This window comes from Chiloscyllium plagiosum, unplaced genomic scaffold (assembly GCF_037043375.1).
Source record: "Chiloscyllium plagiosum isolate Xiang-an unplaced genomic scaffold, Cpla_swu_hap1 HiC_scaffold_23, whole genome shotgun sequence".
Taxonomy (NCBI): domain Eukaryota; kingdom Metazoa; phylum Chordata; class Chondrichthyes; order Orectolobiformes; family Hemiscylliidae; genus Chiloscyllium; species Chiloscyllium plagiosum.
In genome coordinates, this window is record NW_028270161.1 from 7,729,810 (window position 1) to 7,740,855 (window position 11,046).

The 11,046-nt window shown below is 39.9% G+C and overlaps 1 non-coding gene across 1 annotated transcript; it reads left to right on the forward strand.

Annotated features, from left to right (window-relative positions):
- Nucleotides 1–9,551: 9,551 nt before the first annotated feature.
- LOC122561898 (U6atac minor spliceosomal RNA) lies at nt 9,552–9,676 on the forward strand. The gene has a single exon (XR_006315144.2). It is a non-coding gene; the product is annotated as a U6atac minor spliceosomal RNA (small nuclear RNA).
- The last annotated feature ends 1,370 nt before the right edge of the window (nt 9,677–11,046 follow it).

Genomic DNA, 11,046 nt, shown 5'->3' on the forward strand with positions numbered 1-11,046 from the left:
AAGTTTTTTTCCCCCAGGATAGGGATGTCCAAAAATAGAAGGATAGCTTTAAGATTTAAAAAGGACCTGATAGGCAACTTTCTCACACAGAGGGTGGTGCATGTATGGAATGAGCTGCCAGAGGAAATGGTAGAGGCTGGAACAATGACAACATTTAAAAGGCATCTAGATGGGTGTATGGATAGGAAGAGTTGAGAGGAATATGGGCCAAATGCTGGCAAATGGGACTAGATTAGGTTGGGATGTCTAGTCAACATGGAAGAGTTGCACTGAAGGATCTGTTTCCATGCCTTATGACTCTATGACTCTATAACTAACCTCTTTAGCTGTCCTTTGTTGGACAAACATATGAGATATAAGAGTAGTTCCTCTAGCCTGCTTACCATTGATTTATTAAAAAATATTCTTTCACATGATGTAGATGTTACTGGCCAGGCCAGCACTGATTGCCTATCCCTAATAGCCCAGAGGGCAGTCATGGGTCAACCACATTGCTGTGGGTCTGGAGTCACATGCAGGTCAGACCAGTTGAACCAGATGGATTTTTTATGACAATGGTGATCATTGGACTCTTATTTCCAGATTTTTATTGAATTCAAATTCTACCATCTGCCACGGTGGAATTCAAATCCTGATCCCTGGGATATTATCTGCGTCTTTGGATTAATCAACAGATGAGGAATAATATCATTAGGACAACACCACCCCATATTAGAATGGTAGTTCAACTCCACATCCTTGCCCATGCCTTATAACCACTGACTCTCTTGTTCATTCATGAGCCTGCCTTAATGAACCCACCTCAAGTGCATTCTGGTGAAAGACTTCCAAAGACTCACGATCCTTTGAGAGAAAAATATGCTTTCTAATTTCTGTCTTAAATTGTAAACCTGAGACAGTAAATCAGGAGGTTCCAATGCATCTGAGCTTTGGGGTAAAATTTCACAACCAAAGGTAGGACATTCCATATGGGAGCGCTGTTTATCCATCTCCTTTCAAAGAAAGGATAGTAATTCATTATGATTCAACTCAGTACATCCCTAAACCTTAATAGTGTTGTTATATTTGCAAAGGTTGCATGACTCCCTTGACAGTCATCTTAACTCTGCCCAGCTTAAAAAAAAATGGTTTTAAGGTTTGAGATTTTTTTTATGCCTGTACTGATGTGACAAAAAGATTGATAGCATCACATAGAAAGCCTGCTGCCAGGATGGTTAAAATACCTTCTGTCTGAATCATCAACCAATGTTTTCTCCTTTTAAAGTGTTTCTATATATTTCTGGTATTTGCTGCAGTTAACTCTAATTGCCCCTGATCACTTTTAAACGCCTAATTACCTTTCCTAAATATGACAGGTAAAAACATATTCCTCACAACTTGTATGGAGGCACATTAATCATGCTTGCGTACTAACCAGTCCGACAAGCTGTCTGAAGCCATATACAAAGACCAGACGACTGTGCTCATGGCAAGTCATATTTTGAAGGGAAATTTCTCAGCAGTACAGCTTTTCAGAAGAACATGTGCCAAGGGTCTTGTGTCCTCTTTGCACATTCATAAGTATATGGTGAATAACTTAACAAGTAACTTACTGCTTGATTCTAAGTACTTTATTGGTTTTCTCCTCATTATTGCAATGCATCTACCTCCATACTGAAATGTTCGCCAATACTTCACTCCCACTTAATATCTAATCAAAATGGGCTCAGAGCAAATGCTGTCATCTCAAGCACATTTCTGTCCTCACTGGTTTCCAATGAACACAGACGTAAGAATAGTTCCTCTTGCCTGCTCACCATTCGATTTTTAAAAATACATTCTTTCACATGATGTAGATGTCACTGGCCAGGCCAGCACTGATTGCCTATCCCTAATTGCCCAGAGGGCAGTCATCGGTCAACCGCATTGCTGTGGGTCTGGAATCACATGCAGGCCAGACAAGTCAAACCAGACGGATTTTTATGACAATCAACAATGGTTGCATGGTCAATATCATCATTACCCTATCTGTCCTTTCAGAACATTAAAATTCTTGAAGCTCATTTCCCAATAGCAATGTGGGTCTACCTACAACATTTGGATTGCTGTGGTTCAAAAGCATATTCTCAAGGGCAATTAAGGATGTTGTGTTATGAAAGAGGGGGAGGTGTGGCATTTGAGGACTCATCTACTGAGAGGACATTTGAGGACTCATCTACTGAGGTAGTATGGGCTGAGGTTAGAAACAGGAAAGGAGAGGTCACCCTGTTGAGAGTTTTCTATAGGCCTCCAAATAGTTCTGGATAAGACTGAGAGTAACAGCATAGTTGTTATGGGGTCTTTAACTGTCCAAATATTGACTGGAGATACGATAGTTTGAGTACTTTAGATGGGTCAGTTTTTGTTCAATGTGTTCAGGATTGTTTCCTGACACAGTCTGTAGACATGCCAACAAGGGGCAAAGCCACATTGGATTTGGTACTGGGTAAAGAAGCTGGCCAGGTGTTAGATTTGGAGGTAGGTGAGCACTTTGGTGATTATGATCACAATTCAGTTATGTTTACTTTAGTGATGGAAAGAGATTGGTTTATACCACAGGGCAAGAGTAATATAGATCCCTACAGTGTGGAAACAGGCCCTTCAGCCCAACAAGTCCAACCGACCCTCCGAAGAGTAATCCACCCAGACCCATTCCCCTACTGCTCTACATTTAACCCAGACTAATATATGTAACCTACGCATCCCTGAACACTATGGGCAATTTAGCATGGCCAATTCATCTGACCTGCACATCTTTGGACTGTGGTAGGAAACCGGAGCACCCAAAGGAAACCCACGCAGGCACAGGGAGAACGTGCAAACTCCACACAGTCAGTTGCCCGAGGGTGAAATTGAAATGTGGAACTTATTCAAGGAACAGCTACTGCATGACCTTGATAAGTATGTACCTGTCAGGCAGGGAGGAAGTGGTTAAGCGAGGGAGCCGTGGTTTACTGAGGAAGTTGAATCTCTTGTCAAGAGGAAGAAGAAGGCTTTTGTTAGGATGAGATGTGATGGCTCAGTTCGAGTGCTTGAGATTTACAAGTTAGTCAGGAAAGACCTAAAGAGAGAGCTAAGAAGAGCCAGGAGGGGACAGGAGAAGTGGTTGGCAGGTAGGATCAAGGAAAACCCTAAAGCTTTCTATAGGTTTATCAGTAATAAAATAATGATGAGAGTAAAATTAGGGTCAATCAAGGATTGTAGTGAGAAGTTGTGTGTGGAGTCTGAGGAGATGGGGAATTGCTAAATGAATATTTTTCATCAGTATTCACACTGACAAAAGACAATTTTGTTGAGAAGAATACTGAGATATAGGCTACTAGACTAGATGGGATTAATGTTCACAAGGAGAAGGTGTTAGCAATTCTGGAAAGTGTGAAAATAGATAAATCTTCTGGGCTGGATGGGATTTATCCCAGGACTCTCTGGGAAGTCAGGGAGGAGATTTCAGAGCCTTTGGCTTTGATCTTTATGTCGTCATTGTCTACAGGAATAGTGCCAGAAGACTGGAGGATTGCGAATGTTGTCCCTTGTTCAAGAAGGGGAGTACAGACAACCCTGGAAATTATAGACCTATGAGCCTTACTTCGGTTCTGGTTATAAGAGATAGAATTTATAATCATCTCGAGAGGAATAAGTTGATTAGGGATAGTCAACACTGTTTTGTGAAGGGTAGGTTGTACCTCACAAACCTTATTGAATTCTTTGAAAAGATGACCAAACAGGTGGATGAGGGTAAAGTGGTTGATGTGGTATATGTGGATTTCAGTAAGGCATTTAATAAGGTTCCCCACGGTAGACTATTGCACAAAATACAGAGGCATGAGATTGAGGGTGATTTAATGGTTTGGATCAGAAGTTGGCTAGCTGAAAGAAGACAGAGGGTGGTAGTTAATGGGAAATATTCATCCTGGAGTTCAGTTACTAGTGGGGTACCACAAGGATCTGTTTGTGGCCACTCTGGTTTGTCATTTTTATAAATGACCTCGATGATGGATGAGTTAGTAAATTTGCAGATAACACAAAAGTTGGTGGAGTTGTGGATGGTGCTGAAGGATGTTGCAGGTTACAGATGGACATAGATAAGCTTCAGAGCTGGGCTGAGAGATGGCAAATGAAGTTTAATGCAGAAGTGTGGAGGTGATTCACTTTGGAAGGAGTAACAGAAGTAAAGAGTACTGGGCTAATGGTAAGATTCTTGGTAGTGTAGATGAGCAGAGAGATCTTGGTATCCATAGATCCTTGAAAGTTGCCACCCAGGTTGATAGAGTTGTTAAGAAGGCATACAATGTGTTAGTTTTTATTGGTAGGGGATTGAGTTTTGGAGCCACAAGGTCATACTGCAGCTGTACAAAACTCTGGTGCGGCCGCACTTGGAGTATAATATACAGGTCTGGTCACCGCATTACAGGAAGGATGTGGAAGCTTTGGAAAGGGTTCAGAGGAGATTTACTAGGATTTACTAGGATGTTGCCTCGTCTATAGGGAAGGTCTGATGAGGAATGGCTGAAGGACTGGAGGCTGTTTTCATTAGAGAGAAGAAAGTTCAAAGGTGACTTAATTGAGACATACAAGATAATATTAGGATTAGACAGGGAGAGCCTTTTTCCTGGGATTCTGATAACTTGCATGAGGGGACATAGCTTTAAATTGAGGAGTGATAGATACAGGACAGATGTCAAAGGTAGTTTCTTTACTCAGAGAGTAGTAGGGGTGTGAAATGCCCTGCCTGCAACAGTAGTAGACTCGCCAACTTTAAGGGCATTTACATGATCATTGGATAAACATATGGTTCAAAATGGAATAGTGTAGGATAGATGGGCTTCAGATTGGTTTCACAGGTTGGCACAATGTGTAGGACTGAAGGGCCTGCACTGCGCTGAAATGTTCTATGTTCTATGTAACTGTGGCTAGCATGTTGGCATGCCTTACAGAGATATGTTCATGATATCATCACTGTATCATAGCACGTGACTCAAGCATCAAAAGGTTTCAGACTCCATCTTACCTCAAATTCATTTGCAGCATGACACTCCACTGAAAGCATGTAACAGATTCAGACAGAAGGCATTTTAACCACCCTGGCATCAGGCTTTCTACATGATGCTGTCAATCTTCTTGTCATACCAGTACAGTATAGTAAACTAATTGCTTCATGTTAGCCCAGATCTTTAAGTGTCCAAGAAATACAATGGTCGGACACAAAGGATGTCTGGAAGATTTTTCAATACCACCAGGCTTGGTTTTCTACGTTACAAGAGCTAACAGAAGCATAGCTTCATCCTGTGCAGTGAACACACACCAAGAGTGGGCAAGAAATGTCTGTCTAGCCAGTGATACCAATATCCTGCAAAAGCAGAAAGAAAAGCTTTTATATTAAAGGCATCTGTAGATACACTAATATTCTTGCTCTTGTGCTACTAAGGAATATTTATAGAGCTGCTGAGGTTGGAAAGAACAGTAATTATCAGTGAAACAGTTATTTAAGGAGTATAATTCTGTCTAAGAGAGGGCAAAAAACATGTGGCATCAGAGAATGTATTCTGTCTCCGAAACTTGTCACACAGTCAGACTTACCTCTTATGCTACAGATAACTTAAAAACAAATTTTGGGAATTTAAAGCACTATGCAAAACTGTTGTTAATTGTCCATTTTTAGATAAACGACACACTGTGCAAAAGTTGTTGAGTTAGTAGAAAGGTATGGACAGATGGGGAATAATTTTGGCTGTGCGCGCTGACTCAGTGGAGGGAATAGCCCTTCTTTTGTAGAAAAGCTCTGATTTTTAATCTGCATGATTCTGTTAGATAATCTGGTATGACCCTCAATGGACAGGTGTGTCTAGACTCAGGTATGTAATATGATCCCCATGGATTCATTTCTATAGAGATGAATAGGCTTGTCTCTAAAAAGCACCGTTTACAACATCAGGACATCCTGAAGTACTTTTGTGCTGTAGCCGCTGTTGTAAGGGAAGGGTTTAGAAATAATTTTGAAGAAGGTAGGCCCAAGTCTACTGATTAATGTTTTGTGGGATGAAGGGAATACAGAGGATTGGGTAGGATCCACGGCAGAGAACCAGACCATTCGGCTCCAATGATCCATGTGGTTATGCTCCACAGAGTCATAGTTTTGGAGATGCCGGTGCTGGACTGGGGTGGACAAAGTTAAAAATCACACCACACCAGGTTGTAGTCCAACAGGTTTAATTGGAAGCACTAGCTTTCGGAATGCTCCTCCACAACCACGTGATAAAGAAGCAGTGCTTCGAAAGCTAGTGATTCCAAATAAATCTGTTGGACTATAACCTGGTGTTGTATGATTTTTAACAGAATCATAAAGGTCTACAGCACCGAAAAAGGCCTTTGGTCCAAAGTATTTGCAGTGGTCAGAAACAACAATCTAACAATTCCCATCCCATTTTACAGCACTTGGCCCATAGCCTTGTTTGCGTTGGCATCACAAATAGACATCTAAATATTTCTTCAATGTTTTGAGATTTCTCCCTTTTTTCCTAACTAAATTGCCTACGGTAACCGTATATTCCCTTCTTCCTGATATGCTTAAGTGGATTTTCCTTAACCTATTGGGTGGCAAGGTGGCTCAGTGATTAGCACTGCTGTCTCACAGGGCCAGGGGCCCAGGTACAATTCCTGCCTTGGGTGACTGTGTGGGTTTTCTCCCACAATCCAAAGATGTGTAGGCCAGGTCAATTGGCCACGCTAAATTTCCCATAGTGTTATGTGCATTAGTCAGAGGGAAATGGGTTTGGAGGGTTGGTGTGGACTTGTTGGGCTGAAGGGCCTGTTTCCACACTGTAGAGAATCTAATCTAATCTTCAGCTACTTCTTGTTGTAGTGAATTTCTCATTCTCCCCCCTCTCGGTAAATAAACTTCTGAGATTTCTATTGGATTTCTTGATAACTACCTTTTATTGGAGGCCTCTAGTTACACTATTCCCTATAAGAGGAAAAATTTTCTCTGTATCCATTAAAGTATTTTGTAGTTTAGTAATTGTCCATTAGGTCAGCCCTAAACTTTCTTGTTTAAAGAGAGAAGAGTGTGTGGATCCTTTCTTGATATGTATATCATTCATCCCTGTTACCATTGCTGTAAATATTCTATGGACCCAACCTAATGTCTCTAAATACTTTCTACAATATGAAGAGTGGAGTCAAAAAAGTGTGATGCTGAAAAAGCACAACAGGTCAGGCATTCCTGATGAAGGGCTTATGCCCGAAACATCTACTGTCCTGCTCCTCGGATGCTGCCTGACCGGCTGTGTTTTACCAGCACCACACTTTTAGACTGTGATCTCCAGCAACTGCAGTCCTCACTTTCTCCTAATATGAAGAGTGGAACTGCACAGTGTGAATCACCGTTCAATACAGGCTTAATATAACTTTCCTGTTTTCCAGTTTTATTCCTCTAAGAATAGTGAGTCATGTTTTGTTTGCTTTTTCTCAATGGTCTTGCAAACCTACAGGGTAATATTTAGAGACTCATTTACCCAAACTCCAGGATCTCTTTGGTCTACCTAGGTATACCCAGAATTCATCTATGTTGAACTTAATTTGCCAATTATTTTCCCAGTCTATAAGTTTTGTAATGTTGCCTGTATCTGTTGCTGTCCTTCTTCACAGTGAGGGAAGGGAATGTACAGGGTTTGGAAGGTTAACTTGCTCTGAACAGGACTTAAATGCAGTGGAGCCCATGGAATGGAGTGTGCGAGACCATTAAGAGATTTATAGATGAGGATTTTTGAAATTTGCAAATGAAATACAGCAAACGTTTTATTATCCAACACCTATGCGCGACCAGGAATGTGCCAATTGATCAAATGTTCCGGAAAATCAAGAGGTCTGCACAATCAGTGCAAAAACACACACTAAGTAATAAAAATGTAAAGCAACGTTTATACACATCACTATTATACCTTATTTACAACATAAATCGCTTAAATAATGAAGTAACTTTGCCTTAAATAAAACTTACCGGCAGACAGCCGTTTCACTCACACCCTCAACTGACTACTTGGATATTGCAGTAGGTCACGGTATATGAGGAGAAATTGGCTTGAAATTTAATCAACTGTCGATATTTCATGTGACCATTTGATTGAACAATATATATACTTACATTGAGGAAAATGAATTTTGAAAGCTATAACAATTGGACAGAATAATAGTGAAACTTTCGGTAGGTTTTGCTGATTTATCAAGAATGCTGTTTCATAAGTTCCCAATTAAAACAGAGTTTGCTTTACAACCAAAATGCAAATTCCCGAAAGTGTACTGATGAGTTTCAGGAAGATTCCAATAAACTTCAAAGTAAGAAAACCAATTTTTTGTTTTCAATAAGTGAGAAACTATCCAAAATTTAATTTCCTCTAAAACCCATCTTGGAAAGTACAGAAACAAACATTATTTCAATAACTTAATAACTTAATGCTATTTTCCAAGATGCATCCGAGCAGCTGGAAGTGCAGTGACTAACTCTTTTCCAGTACATCAGAAGAGTGAGGGATTCTGAGAAATGTTGGCTGGAGTGCCGCTTCTGATTTTAGTAAAGACATTTACATGTATTCAGACTTGTGTTCAGTCTGCTTCTTTGCCTCAATGGAACTTAGATGTGTTACATTAAACTTTTCAATCATGGATGAATGCACATGTTGTGAAAATGTTAGAACAAGTCAAAAAAGATTAACATGAACTGTGGATGATCCAGTTAGTAGTTTAAACTATTATAGTTTAACAATCCTCACTAATGTTACAAGAATGATTGCAACCAAGGATTCCCTGAATCCCTGACCTAATTGGTGAGTTAGAAATGGATTATTCATTGTATGTTTGTCCTCTTAGAAGTTGTGGCATCCAACATTCTAGATACCATCAGTCCCCACACGTCTGCTCCCAGTTAATGAATCTGCTATTTCAGGTGATACTCCAAGAACAGAAAACTCTCAGAACTTCCTTTTGATCTGCTAAAGATGTAAAGAAATTTCCAAACATCAGTCCTATGTTGTAAGCTCCTTTGTTCAACTTTGACCAGTGGCATCACATAATCCTTTCGAAATTCCTGGAAGGACATAAGCCAGTATGATCGGTGTTATGTTGGTCATCTATCTGTGTTTATTCTTATGAAAGTTAACAAATTCTTTTCCCCACACTGAAATGTAGCTACTTCTAAGGAACTAATTAATAGAGTAGTTTTGATTAATACTCCAAATTGGGAAGAAAAATCAAATCTTTCCCATCCACTCTCCTTTTGGAAGTAGATTATGCCACAAAATTCACTGCTAAGACTGTAAAGTTCAACAATTTGGGATGATAATTCCTGGCCTGTGTTTTTATCCCAAAGTGGGATTACAATGTAGTTAACTTTCTTTTATTTTTATACATCCTCCTTTGTAGTGTGTGAGTCCCAATCTGATGGTTGAAGAGATTCCCCGCTGCTTGAGCAGCCCACCGGTCCAACCAGTGGCTGCAGTTTTAATTGTGCTGTGTCTCATTGTGTGATTCTACTTAAAATTGTGGATTATGAATGGAGAGAAAGTTAGCACTTCCCTCGATAAGAATGGAAGGAAGCCGAGCAGTTGTGAGGTGAACAAATGATTAAGATATTTCCGTTTACTTAGTGGCAGCTAACCATTTTTGTGGGCATGGTGGGACGTGATATTGGATAGAGGTGGACAAGGTCAGAAATCATGCAGCACCAGGTTATAGTCCAACAGGTTTATTCAAAATCACATGCTTTTGGAGCAAGGTATTGTGTGACTTCTGATCTTGTCCATGCTGGTGGTGTGGAGGCTCTTGTGGCACTGTGATATTGTTCCTACCTTTGAGCCAGAGGTTCAAGTCCCACCTCCTCCAGGTGTGTGTACTACCATCTCTGAACAGGTTAGTTGAAAATATCTATGATCTTTTGCTACCTTTGTAGCTTAGACAATGGCAATTAAGCTCCTTTGTGAATACTGATTGCCTTCAGTGTATGCTAATAGTCAACTATCACAAAATCAAATTCCATCCCCATGGAATCTTAGGATTATAAGCTCTCTGTTGCTTACTGACAGCAATGACATAAAGAAATCCACAGAATGGAATAACTGTACAGCACTTCTCTCTCTAAACAGCATTTGTAAATAGGATCTTACGTCTGTTACAAGTTGGAATGCATTTCAGAGACGGATTTCCAAAAATAAAAGGAACTTTTAAATGACATATTACTGCCTCTGGAAAAGATTGGATTGTAATTTAAAATAGGATGTCTCTGGAGAACAATTGACTTACATCAGACATAAGAGCACTTAACGTCCAGACCATTCCCCCGTACAATATGTGCGTATGTTACAGATTTAGGACAGGTTAACATTTATACTTGAAAGTGAATTTTCAAAAAAAAAGTAAGACAAGCTCTTTAACTTGTTAACACTAGCTCATGTACAGACAGCACCTTTTTGTTCCCTTCCTGTGCACTATAAAAGGATGACACTGCTTTAAACCAAGGAGACTGTGTAAACAGATGGCTATACTTTTCAAACTGGATCAATGGGAAACTTAAACTTCTTTCTGAATGCAGTCTGCTTCCATTATATGCTAATAGCCCACTATCACTTGATCAAAATTTTATCTTACAGAAACTCTGATAATGAGCTATTTAGTGGCTACGATAGGTCCCAAGAAAGGTGATTATGGCACAGTGTTAGTGTCCCCATGAAAAATGCGTTCAAGTCCCATCTGCCTTAACAATATCTCTGAACAAATTGATTCAAAAAATAACTATAATTAATGCTAGCTGTGTTCTTTTGGTTATTACATTGTGGACTCAGCAAAACGTACTGGAGAAAGAAGTCTGAAGCAGACATTTTAAAGCACCATGAATAAACCTTTTTAAACAGATTGAAACTCATGTCATTTTTGCATAGACATGAAATATAAAATATCAAAACATCTGATAAAGAGCCATCCAGACTTGAAATATTAGCTTAATCTTTCTCCACAGACACTGCCTGACCCACTGTGATTCCC